This window comes from Pinus tabuliformis, chromosome X (genome assembly GCF_031772625.1).
Source record: "Pinus tabuliformis cultivar Carrire ecotype Pingquan chromosome X, CPIR1, whole genome shotgun sequence".
Classification (NCBI taxonomy): domain Eukaryota; kingdom Viridiplantae; phylum Streptophyta; class Pinopsida; order Pinales; family Pinaceae; genus Pinus; species Pinus tabuliformis.
In genome coordinates this window covers 665,492,295-665,506,609 of record NC_142308.1, presented here as the reverse complement: position 1 = coordinate 665,506,609, position 14,315 = coordinate 665,492,295, and positions in this window count along the sequence as shown.

Here is a 14,315-nt window from a genome sequence, read left to right as displayed (position 1 = left end):
GATGAAAAATCAAGTGGATGTTCAAAGAATGATCGGTACTCTCCATTGTCAGATGATGGACTGACATCTGGTGTGTACTGTGAATAATCAACAATGGGTGCTTCCGTGCACGAAGATACACATGAAAAATTTGGGATGATAGGATCACCAAGGAGGTGAGGAAAAAACGGAGGAGGTACGGATAGACAGGGATGGTCCTCTACTTCTGGTGGATGTTCAAGCTCCCAGTCATGCTCTTCATGAATGTCAACACATGTTGGTTGTGCAACACCAACTCCGTCGATAGATCAATCCTCGTTCAAAACAAGTGTATAGTCTGGAACAGAAGAACACAAGACATTGTCATCTAGAGAATTATCCTAGTTCAAAGATGGAGGTTGGGGTAAAAAATACATGTGATAAGGTATGGGACTCATAACCAGGTCTGCGCAAAAATCGGAAGGAGCGATGTCAGGAGGATGTGATGGTTGAAATTGCTGAATGTTGGAATTACGTAATGCACAATCTTAGTGAGCAATGGTTCCAGGCTCTGTGACTTCATTGCACAATTTTCTGGGCCAGTAGTCACTGTCACTCATAATTGCATAATGAAATATTAGAGGACAGTCACTGGGTAGAAATGCACATTTCCTGAGAGGAAGACAAAGCCTTCCCTTTCAAGGTTGCACAATGATGCCTTGGTGAGGCAAAGTCCAAGCCAAGGCTGCTTAGACCTGCCGATGGGAAACTGAAAGTGAATGTGAATGTGAATGCATGAAGATACTGAGTGTAAGCCTAAGTGAATGATCATGCATGCAAACCGTGAATGACAGATTTAGAAAACACAACAAGATGCATGTGGGTGAGGTGAGTCACTAAGTTGACGACTGTTTGTGAAAAATAGTTTCACGCATGCGACAGTAGTGATATATTAATGAAAACTGAAACGATGCTAGTGAAAGCTAGTATGTATCAAAACAACAGCAAGTGTTCATCGAAATCAAGTAGAAAACATTCATACGAAGCGAAACACAAAAGGCGCCAGGAATGCAACATAAGACATGGAAGGTGGGCTTACCCCAAAACAATTTGGTTGAATGTGCGACGACTCCTAGATGCAATGTGGGATGTGATAGCTGCAAGATTAATGTGAGGAATGAGCAATGTGGGATGTGATAACTAAAAGATTGAGGGAACCAGTCAAATCAACTACACATGTAAGAGGTTTCTCAACTGCTGGGAGAAAATGCACATCTCTGAAAGAGAGATGGGTTATCTTCCTAGGATATTTGTGCAATTTCTAGGTAGAGCAGTTGACTGCTACCCAAGATTGTGCAATTCCTGGGCTGAGGAGCCCGGTTGGGAGGAATTGCACAATTTTCTGGATGAAGCCTGTGTTCTCGGGAAAAGTGTCTATCTAGAACTGCTGTATCCCACTAAGGTGTGACAGCTACCTTAGAAAAAATAGAGAAAACTACTTTTGTATTCTTCTTTATGAACTATAAACGAAGAGGAATAGGATGAACCAACCTGTGTCTTGCGCTAGTCCTTTGATCCAATCTCTCTCCTCTTTGACAGCTTCCAGCTACCTGCTCTCTCACTTGTGCAGCTTCACCAAGTACCTGTAAGATCACAGAAGAAGGAAACTATACAAAGACATGGGTTTATATTCACAAATAACTTAGGATCAGATTTAAGTTAACCATACAAATGTAACAAGCATCAATGAAACACAAGCATGGAGAAGAAACTCAAATAGTTTTATTGATATACAAGAAGATCCAGGAGGAGTTACAACTGATGATTCCTGACCCAGCATCAACCTCCCAGCAAAGAAGTCCCTTCTTCAACCCCAACAAAGCATAGATCACCCAATCCTCTGATATGTATCTCAAAACCAACAGCAATTCCTTACAATGTGCAAAATTCCAGTCTCTGGATCTCTGGGATGAGGGATCCATATATAGATGTATGCAAGGAGGATGAGTCAGCTCATGAATTGATTAGTGGCTTCTCTCTGTCAGTTCTTGCTTCCACTTGGAGACTAAGAGCCTCTTACTCATCCTTGGTCGAATTTAGTGAGGCAAGTGTCATTGGAGAAGATTCTAGAAGCTTCCATTGTCTCTCCACCTCGTGGAATGACTCTGCCACTTGTCATTTCCCGCTCAACGCACCCTGGTAGTGCATTTAGGTGCGTTGCAATGCACCTAGCTAGTGGTCTTAGGTGCTATGCAACGCACTTGGCTAGTGGAGCAGCTGAAATGATCCTGATTTGACTAATTCTGAGCAGTTTCTGGTGGAGAACTTCTGGGAGAAGCTGTAATTTGTTGACCTTGTTCCTTTAGGAGTTAGAACAACACTTTTAGGGACTTAGGAGCCCTTGGTTTATGGACATTTCATGCTTAGAGTTGTAAGGCACAAAAATGTCTATAACAGTTGCCCCCTAAAGTATGAGGCCGTTTATCGGGTGAAATGCTTTATTAGGAGGATCCGAAGTTCTTTCAATGCTGGGAGGAGACCTGTAATAAGATACAATACAATACATTATCTTCATACTGTTTTCATGATCTAGCTGAGGCGGGCATTCCCATGCTCAGCTTTATAAATTCATTTTCATGTACATAGGACAGACAATCGTCTGATGGTAGACTGATGATTCTGATAGAGCCATCATCCTTTTGGTAGGATGATTATCTGTGTTGCAATGCTGTACATTTCAATGTCTTTATTTTCCTGAATATATATCGCAGCCCGGATGGATGAAAATAGATCCGGGGTCTTCAATCTCATCCGATCTTCACTCGAAGTACAAGTCGATCCATGTGAGAAATGTTTTGAAGTCGAACATGGAAAGACATCGCTTGATTACCAGTCAATGCGAAGTCGAGAGGAATCACCGATAATGATAACGACCCTCAAGGTACTACAGTACAATTCACATGGTGTGAATAAAGGACTTGGCGTCGAACACCACGCAAAATCTTTCGGTCGAAGGTCATTGATGTATACCTGTCGCCGGAAGTGAGAAACTTGCCATTGAGGCATGCAAGCTTCAAAGTACTGAATGGGGTGTTCCTAGATCAACTTCTTGGATAATGAGCTGATGTCGACAAGAAGTGATCCGTCATAGGAGGGCCTTAATGAATCCCACATCAATGACACAGAACGGAGAAAATGATTTTGATGGAGGTGAAAACGATCTGATGATATATGGTTCAGGGTGGCGGTCATGAAAGAATGGAGTATAATGTATGGTAGTGGGTGGGACACAGGTGGCCTTTCTGGATGACTTCTCTTGAACATGTCGGCGACACTTATGTGATGGATTGGTAGCATTAACCCAAAATGTGGATGGTATGGCGTGACCATGGCGATGTGACCGGTGAATGAAACAACCCAACCCGACTCGGGCACGGAGTGGAAGTGTCATGTTCAAGAGCGACTTGCTACCAATAAAGATTCTTTGAGTTTTCTTCCCAATTTTTTCCCAGTCATTGCTGACCAGTACCTCTTTATTTTTGTCAAGCTTGAGGAGGATAACATATGCTTGTTCTATAATTTTCCCTTCGGGCAAACCCATCGCTATGTTTTAACGAGCCTAGCGATAGTGAAACTCGTTCTCGTCTAAAGACAAGTTTGTCGCTATTAATCTTTTTAACGAGTCTAACGACAAAGATAACTCGGTCCTTTTCATTTTTAGAGAGTCTGAAAAGGTACTTAAAGGTAACTCCAAAATTCCTTTTTCATCATCTAATCCCTTAAGTCCGAAAAAGTATAAAACAATACAGAAGGGATGAATTTTCGATTAGCTTTAACGAGCCGAACAAAACAAGTGCTCGATCTTTTTGTGCAATAATCCCTCAGGTCCAAAAAGATTAAAATCTAGAGGAGGGATAGCACTTCCTGTCGCTTTAACGAGCCGGAAGGCCAAAAATCGGCAATCTTTTCATATTTTACGAGTCAGTTGAAAAGAGCTTAAGAAGACTCGTCTTTTGAGGAACGAATGATAAAATGGGTAGCAGCTGATTCCAGGTAAGGTTTGGAATTTTCCAATCATGGCAGTGTCACAAGGATGGCTAGTGAAATCACTCTTCACAGCTGTTCCTCAAAATGGGTAAACAAACAAATGGTGGTGAATGATCGGCCAATGGAAAAGTGGAGGTGACGGTGCAAACACGACCAAGGCTTTAATGGCTGAAATGTTACATTCACGGTGGTTATTTACCAGGGGATAGTTCATTTTTTAACGAGCTTAAACGTGGGTGGAAACATTTGCTCGGTGCGGGTTTATTTTTTAACGAGCTTGAAGCTTGCGGTAACACTGCTCGATCAATCCAGTCATATGATAAGAATGTCTCATATAAAAATGGCAACTTTTAGATTTTTGCCCCACATCCTTTCTTTATGCAAGTTAGGTGACGACTAATCCTACAAGTTTAAAGGGTTAGAGGTCCTAAAAATCTAAAAAATAAATAGTCGCCCATCGCTTGCACTCCAAAAGGTTTGCATGCCCCTAGGCATAAAACAGAGTTTCGAGGTCACCCTCTATTCGAGCTGACAAAACATTCGTTTAATCAGGAAGGGTCACCCTTTATTCGAGCTGACAAAACATTCGTTTTATCAGGAAGGGTACTACCTCTTACAGGTTACCCAAAGATTGTTCTATTCACAGAGCAAACAAAACACTTCTTCGGCGATGTCTACCGAGATAAACAAAGGTGAGCAACGATGCCTGCCAACTCACATAACTTTGACAAGAGAATCTTATTCTAGAATAACCCCTCTTCCAATCACGGACGAGGGTACAAACTAGGCATATTCTCCCGCAGAAACCTATTCTATACCCTAAGTTTTCCTGCCAAAGCAGACCAGGATGCATGCCCCCTGGGTTTCAGTCATATCCCTCCGAATTACTCGCGCTCATCGAAAGGACGGACTGGGGATTGAGACATTTCTTGCGTGAAAAGACCATTTAGGGACGGTATATGACTATTTTCTATGCGTGATCCGGGAAATGAAAGCTGGTCCACGAGCTTGACCACTCTTCCTTCGTGCGGAAAACACATTACTCTAAAGAGTGAGGAGACAATGGCTCCCATGCAATAAATATAGTCTCGTCCAAGGAGTAGGTTATAATCCAAGGGTCCTTGAACTACCATTACGTTCATGCGAACTGTCTTCCTTCTCAATGTTATGGGCACATCGGGAAGGATCCCTAAAGGTCGACTGGTTCCTTTATCAAAGCCTGTCAGATTTCTCATCTCAGGCAAAAGCGATGGCGAACCAAGCGCTTTCCAAGCAGTAGAGGAAAGGATACTCACAGAAGCCCCCTCATCTATGATGGTACCAGCCATGACCATTCTATATATTGGAACGATAATTCGGAATGGTACACTTGCTGGTAAACGGGGTCTGCCTAGTTGATTCCAATCGAAGGAGACAACTAGGTTGCTTGGAGGTGGGACCGAATAGACGGCTGAGTATGGCTCTGACAAACTTCCTTCCTGCGGTAAAGGAATGGGTGGATTGCCCCCATGCTCGTCGGAGTCTGTGTTTATGAAGAGAATTTGGACGGTGTCATCCTTGTTCTCTTCAGTGACTGTATCATCTGAAGATAAAACCTCTAAAGGCAAGACCGGGTCAACTGCCGCCTCGACCTTTTAACTTTCGTCTGGTATGGATTCAGTTGGTTTATCTTCAATGATAGGTGCTTCAGCCGACCACTTGAGCGGGTCAGCTGGATTCTCAACTAGTGACGGACTCGGAAAGAGTTTTTTTATATCCAGGAGGGAGTCGTAACGGTGAAACCGGACGATCATCCAAAACTCTTTTAGCTTCGTCTAAGAAGGGACAACGGTGGAGGGCATGATTGCCTTCGCACAGTTTACAAGGAAATCTAGCTTTCCCTTTTTGTCCTGGGGCTTCACTTTCACTAGTTGACGGTGTGCTTTCAACATGATCACTAGAGGTTGATGACACCGGGTTGTGCAAACGAGGAGACCAGTCCCTTAATATCCAGGGGATGCAAGGACAATCTCTGTGAAAGTGGTCTCCTTTGCAAATGACACATGGCGATTTAGGCTTGGTTGGTGCAGTGTGTGGATTTTCGTTAGACGACACTCGTTTTCCCCCATTTGCCTTTGGCTCCTTCTTCTTCTTCTCTTTCTTCTTATTTTCCTTCTTCTCCTTAGTAACATGGCTTTTAGCTTTACCAGTTCCATCAAGTGAAGAGGAAGGAGGAGAGGAAGAATTAGAGGAAGTAGAAGGCTGGTGGGCAACTCTGGACTCGTCTAATTGCTTATTCGATTGTTCAGGAATGGTGGTGTTCTGAACAACATTGGTTGAGAAGAGCCATACTGGCAAGCCAATTGTCAGTCCTGGAAGCGACAATGTGGCCATATGGGGCGCACCAACATCTCCCCAAGAGGAGAAGGGACTAGGATTTCCACCAAGGGAAATTCCTTGGTTGGTAGGCTCCATTTTCTCAACCCAAGATCAACGTAGGAAAAGGGTATGAATATTCCGTTTAAAATAAATTTTAACACGCTTTGACACAACTTGTTTTTTCAGTTTTTAAGAGTCGAGAAAAAACAAAAGATGACTCTAGTCTCCTTCGATTTTTAATGAGCCTGAAGTGACAAGTGCTCAGATGGACCTTTTCCGTTAAGGTGTTTGAAAAGGAACGAAAGGGACTGCTCTGGAGGTCTAGGTAGAGGGAGTACCAAACCAATCGCAAAACTGCAGAATACTTTTTATGGTACGGCAGTCAATCTTCCCGAATGCTGTGTTCGGTGCATTGCGATCAGTAGGGCGGCCGACACGGCTTCCTATGGATAAAGGTTTTAAGCTTATAAGGGTCTCCCAATATATACTCGACGGTACGTTGGAGCACAAGTCCGTACTGGCACTTATCATCTCAAAGTGGAGGAATCACCCAACCATCAGTGAGGACAACAGTTACCAGGCTTTACGACGCCGGAATACATCTCTAGCCTAGACCTCTAAATGTTGTGCGTTAAGTTCCAAAGTGTTGTTAGGTTCATTGAATTTATTTTAAGTTGATCTTTCTTATGAAGTTTGCATTTTGGGATCACCACGAGATGTAGATGTAATTCCTAAAATGCAATCTAAAGATGATAAACAAACTTTTATCTCTTTTCAGCAATGAAAATCCTAGCTACTAGGGAAAAGAAAGACACAATCTTTTTGCAAAGAGCAAAGAGCACACTGTAAATGCACTTTCCTAAATCAAGCCAAACAGACTGTCAATATGCAAATGCACATGCATTTGTTTTGTTTTTCACTTTCTTAATATTGATGCCTAAAAAGAAAGTTGATGTACAAATCTGAATTTGCTTTCAAGTGAAAAACACAAACAAGCTTCTTTTCGAAATCAAAAGGTAGAGATGATTACGACACTTTATGATTTTGAAATAAATACTCGTTTCGACACTAGAAAGTTACAAATTCAAACCAAAGGCAAAATTAAAAGCATAATCGACTATCAACAGCAAATAAACTTTCCCCTATGATCAAAATCGACACTTGCGACAGATCTAAATCAAAGGACGACAGTACGACTATTCTACTTTTGCAATGGAAAACTGTAAACGACGCAACAAACACATAAAAACATCTACAGTTTCTTTTGTACAACCGAGGCGGAATATCAGTAAGGAAAAGGGGTCTGAAACAGTGAAATACTGATCACAGGCTGCAAAAATCAGAGACAAAACTGGAAAAATGAAGCAAAGAACCTCAGTTGCACATGGCTAGGCTGATCAGCACACCTGTTACACAGAGAAACTGCATTGCAGCGCAGGTAGCCCTCTCGGGAAGTGCGTTGAAATGCAGAACCTCTTCACAGAGCCTGCGCTGGGGCAGAAACGAGAATTCTATCCGGGTTATGGGTCACGGTTTGCAGTTTAATATATGGTTTTTATCCAAGTAAAAGCAATCAGTAATGCACAATCAGAGATAGATCTAAGCGAGGGTCTAAGAGCTATCACAAGGGCAATTAGTTGGTCTATGAATCAACTGTTCAAATCATTAACAGATCCACTGAATGGATTGAAGCAGCAGATGTCTACTTTGCATTTGTTAATGGCAAATGCAGTTTGATTGCTACTTCTAAGTTTATGAAATAAACAACAAGAGAAACACAAACAAACTAACTAGACACGATCCCCAGCGGAGTCGCCATTTTGTTATCGGGAAAAGTTTCTATCTAGAACTACTCTATCCCACTAAGGTGTGACAGCTACCTTAGAAACAAACAGAGAAAACTACTTTTGTATTCTTCTTTATGAACTATAAACGAAGAGGAATAGGATGAACCAACCTGTGTCTTGCGTTAGTCCTTTGATCCAATCTCTCTCCTCTTTGACAGCTTCCAGCTACTTGCTCTCTCACTTGCCCAGCTTCACCAAGTACCTGTAAGATCACAGAAGAAGGAAACTATACAAAGACATGGGTTTATATTCACAAATAACTTAGGATCAGATTTAAGTTAACCATACAAATGTAACAAGCATCAATGAAACACAAGCATGGAGAAGAAACTCAAATAGTTTTATTGATATACAAGAAGATCCAGGAGGAGTTACAACCGATGATTCCTGACCCAACATCAACCTCCCAGCAAAGAAGTCCCTTCTTCAACCCCAACAAAGCATAGATCACCCAATCCTCTGATATGTATCTCAAAACCAACAACAATTCCTTACAATGTGAAAAATTCCAGCCTCTGGATCTCTGGGATGAGGGATCCATATATAGATGTATGCAAGGAGGATGAGTCAGCTCATGAATTGATTAGTGGCTTCTCTCTGTCAGTTCTTGTTTCCACTTGGAGACTAAGAGCCTCTTACTCATCCTTGGTCGAATTTAGTGAGGCAAGTGTCATTGGAGAAGATTCTAGAAGCTTCCATTGTCTCTCCACCTCGTGGAATGACTCTGCCACTTGTCATTTCCCACTCAACGCACCCTGGTAGTGCATTTAGGTGCGTTGCAATGCACCTAGCTAGTGGTCTTAGCTGCTATGCAACGCACTTGGCTAGTGGAGCAGCTGAAATGATCCTGATTTGACTAATTCTGAGCAGTTTCTGGTGGAGAACTTCTGGGAGAAGCTGTAATTTATTGACCTTGTTCCTTTAGGAGTTAGAACAACACTTTTAGGGACTTAGGAGCCCTTGGTTTATGGACATTTCAGGCTTAGAGCTGTAAGGCACAAAAATGTCTATAACAGCCTGACTGGTAGATTTGCACAATTCTGGAGCCTAGTGTGCTGCGAGACAGAATTGTACAATTTCTGGAGGGAAGGTTGGTTGCCCTCCAGAATTGTGAAATTTCTTGAGGGAGCTGCTCAGCCTGCAGTTGGACCAAGTCCAGAAGAACAACCTATGAGGGGAATGCAACAAGATCTGATGGACAGGTTGTCATTCTGCAAGAAAAACACTAACCTTGTGATCTTGATGAAGCAAGACATGCTTGTGTGAAAGGCTGGTAGGGAGTCTTCAAAATGAAGCTAAGGAAAAATTTGGAGGGTGGTTGTAGCTGTTACAACATCACCTCATCCATGAAATTTGGGCAAATAGAGTTTCTCTTAAGCGTTCCACAGGCAAGTCTCCTTTCCAATTAGTTTATGGTAAGGGAACAATTTATCCTACTCATTTGGCTTTACCAATTATGAGGTTCCTTTAGGAATCTTATGAAGAAATAGATGATTTATCAAGAAGGATTAATCAAATCATTGAGTTAAATGAGGACAGGGATGGAATTCAGTACAAGCTAAGGAAATATCAAAAGAAGATGGAGGATTTTTTTGACATATAGGCGAGATAAAGTAATTTTAAGAAAGGAGACGTGGTGCTTAGATGGGATACAAGGAGGGAGGATAAAGTCAGACGTGCAAAATTTGAAAACCTCTGGTTTGGTCCATTTAGCATTGTAGAAGTCAAAGGGAATAATACATTCATCCTACATAATTTGGAAGGAGAGTATTCTTCACTTCCAGTTAATGGGAAATATTTGAAATATTATATCTAGTATTATATTTTCATCCATCCATTCATCATCTGTAAATATCCGAAGAGTTCATTTTATTTTGAGAAAATTGCAAGTGTGTATTTGTGTCAACAATGACTCCATAGCCCGAGGAGAAGGCACTTGGAACTACTTGTTCTCTACATCCCACGGGGGGAAGTAGTCCCTAGCTGGAGTCGATGTTGTAACATTATTTGGTTTGATAAGTTCGTATATTAGTCAAAAATAAATTCAAAATGTTAAGTTAGGATATGGATGGAAAAGAAAGAAAAATAAAATATGTTAGGACAATTTTATATTTTATAGGCATCCATATCAATAAAAGGTTAGGAGTTATTGTCCTAAAGAAACAAGGCAAAAGAAAATAAAAATGTTAGGGAAGCAAAAAGAAATAAAGGCTTCAATTTCAAATAAAAAGAATAAATGCAAGGGTTTCTCATTTAGATGCGCCACATTAGAAATGTTAAATTTTTGTTAATTAATGATTAATTTCCTTAATCAGGATTAATTTTTGGTTATAAACCTTTGACATTAAAATTTATGTTATATAACGCATATACATTGTTTGGGCCAAAGTCGCTAATGGACAAAATGTCTTATCGGATTTAAATAAATAGAGTGCATCATTCAACAGTCGATCTACTCCCCGCCTGGATCAACGGTGGGGAGAGACTTCACAACCCCCTCGACCTTTTCTCGTTAACGTGACCGGGGGCGAGGGGTGGGGGGGTGTCTGCAAAGTGGTTTCAATGGTGTACGCCCCAACCCTATGTGTCGCCACTTTATTGCTTCGTACCCCCCCCGGGAAACCGCTCATGGTTTCCTTCTGCCAATGGTCTTTCATCCCGCTCCTCGACCTTTATCCCCCAACCCTTCCCATGTGACTCGATTGTTATCCCCTAACCAATCCCATGCACCACCTCACATACTCATTTCCCACTCATCCTATCCGTTACCATCTCACAAGCTCGTTGCCCTGTTGTCATACCTGTTTATATTCACCCGTTGTAGCTCCGCTCCTATGCATTAAAACCGCTACAGTCATGAATAAAACTGTTATCCCTTCCCGACATGTTATAAATAAACCCATACCCACCTCTTTGTCACTTTTCTCTGACTCTTTTATGTTATTTGTAGGTAAACAGTTTCTGCAAGACGTTTTCCTATTCCATCGATTTGTTACCAGAATCACTCTTCCTTTTGTTTGTGAGCATGGGCCCAAAAGGGAAAGCTAAAAAGTAGAGTGTAGAGGAAAGCACTACTACTCCAACCCAGCTCGACCTTGACCATGTTCCTCTTGTAGACTCATTGTTTAAAATTGCAGAAGCCAAGTGTGAGTTCGATTTCTATGAACTGCACTTGTGGCTCAAACAAAATTACCTAGACAAGTAAGACCCAATCAGATTTTGGGAATCTCTATTACCTTTCTTTAGTTTCCCAAAAACACAAGAGTCCTGGCCTCATTACCTGGTGTCAAGCCAAATATGACACTGTAAAAAGAGTAGTGGTGGCTCACACTGGAGACATTTTTATCACCATCTCTGCTAAAACCATAAACCATATGCTCCTAATCCCTCAATTAGACTCTCTCATCCATTTTTCACCAGCAACACCTATGGATCTGTACCATAAGTTAACCTTTCCATAGAGAGCTCAAATGTTTGAAATATTTATACCTGAGGATGCAAAATTACCAAAAGGAAATCCTCCCTACTCATCTTCCATGTTTCCTGAAGCCTCCAAGCTTTGTATTTCTCTGCTTTCCTACTTATTAAGATATCTAGATGACCAGTCTGTTGATGAGACTATCCTTGGTTTCCTTTCCATCTTTAACAAAGATCAACAACCAGCATTAATGTATAATTACAACCAATTCTTGGCTGATAATATACATGAACAATTCATTAATGTTACTGTACAGGGAGTGTTCAGTTACAACTCTGTAATTGTCCACATGTTTCTTTTTCAGCAGGGTGATCTTTTCCCTATCAAGCTCAACAAGAAGGATGAACAAGGAGTGAATCAATCAGTGATTCACTGGATAGAAATAGTCCAGACAACTTATATCACCTCCGCATGTTCAGAATTTGTAGATACATTCATACATCCAGTGGCACAACTCCTCAATAGTCAGACATAACCAAGGATTGGCAATGAAATTAGAAGGATTTTACACTTAAGTGAGGAGACTAAAACTGGTGACTGGTATTTATACCATAATTACATAGAGATAAGGGTATATGGTTGTGAGATTGCACCATATAAGCTACCCAAATATGTTCCTATGCGAATATTTTCTCTGGAATATTTTAGGCAGACGATCAACATGGATGACTTGCACTTTCTGTCAGGCAAAAGGAAATCTCACTTCAAGATTAAAGCACAGATTGGATCATTCCTTTGCAACACCAAATCAACTAGTGTTGAGGCAGATACATTGTTAAAGAAGATGAATATCCATCCCAGCTTCACCTGGTCCTATGATCCTTTTGGTATTATTTCTTCTTTGAGAGTTGATTTAAAAAATGACTCCTTATAATCATACTCCAAGACCAGAAATAGAAAAATTCAGGAATCAAGAGAAATGGGTTGATGGGACACTTCAAGAGGCAGATGAACAGGTTGTATCCACCCCCACTGAACAAACTCCAGTTGCACAGAGAAAGTAACAAAAAAGGGTGAGAAAAGAGTCTTCATCTACTGAGGATATTATGAAAGGTTTTATTTTTCAACAAAAGAAGCCAAAGGCTAGCTTGGTTACTTCAACAGAAGAAACTCAACCAGTTATAATTGATCTAGGAGATTCAAAAATTTCTACATCAGCAAGAGTTAGTGTTTCAACCACTCCTCATACAACTAGTGTTCCAACCACTCCTCCTACAACTTCACCTTCTAGAGAGCCTCTAGAAATCATTCAGTCCACTGGAACCAACTCTTCAAATGATCAAAATATCTTTTCAAGATTCCTTGAGATTAAATAGAAGAATGAGACTTTAAAATCAAATGTGTACAACAAATTATGGAAACAAACTTCAACTTCCCAACATAGGCTTCTTTCTGCTTTTCACAGTGAGAAAGGAAAAATGAAAATGGATTTCCTACAAGCCCAAATTCCATTTCCTAAGTCTCCATCAGATTATAAAAGACTTTATTTTAATTTGATACCAGTCAAATTCATCCAATTGACAAAATGGATATGCATAAACAGACTGGTGAGATGTTATTTTCCACTATGACTACTACAACTATGTCTCTTTCTAAACTTAGCACTACCCTATCCAACTTTCAGTCTCAGGTTAAGTTAGAAAATATTTCTTCCTTAGCTAAAGATAACAGAATAAAAGAAATGGAGGATTTTGTAATTAAAGTGGGATATGATCCCAAAGATGTAAAAGCTGCAAAGCTACTCCTCAAAAAGAAAGATGCAGACATTATGGCATTGAAGAAATAGTTAAAGCTACCTTCTACAGAGGATCCTCTAACAAAGGATATAGCAGAGAATGAACAGCAAAAGGAGGACATGTTCAAGCTTAACATTGAGGAAAATATACAGCTGAAGAAAATGGAGACTAGATTAAAGAGTTACTAAAGGAAAAGGAAGAAGCACAACTTGCTATGGTTCCAGTCACAGCAGTCCCAATAGCAGTTGTAGGTACAAAGCTTAGTCCATCATCAACAGCCATTGAGTCTACATCAACAGTGGTTAATATAGCAAGATTATCACAAGATTTGGTCATACAAAAATAGGAAAACGAGAAGTTACTGCAAAAATTCAAAAATTTAGAATTGCAGAAAGTAAAAATGATACTTTGTATCTGCAGGAAACATAGAAGTCCCACAGATTGGAACTCAAGATCCAGAAGTTGGAGAGTGAGTTCCTAATGGCAGATACTTTGGCCCATGCCAAGGAAAATATTTGGACACAAATCAGCCAATCCATGATAGGTGTATGGCCATCCATACAGATTATCTTTTAGTAGCAAAAACTCCTCACCAGATGCAGAGCAGTGATATAAGAATAGAAAGCATCCTTGAAGACCAAGCCAGTAGAAGCCACAGATATGATTAAAGTTTTAAATTCAAAAAGTAGAGAAGAATTAGAAGAAATAAACATCTATGACATAATAGATACCATCTTAGAGATTAAGAAGGTATTACAAAATAAGAATTTGATAAACCAATTAGAAACTAAATTTCAAACTCTAGATATTACTGTCAAAAGATTTCATTCAAAGTTTAATATCTTGAATCATAAATGACTACTAGGATTGGTAGGTCTGAATGATAAATTG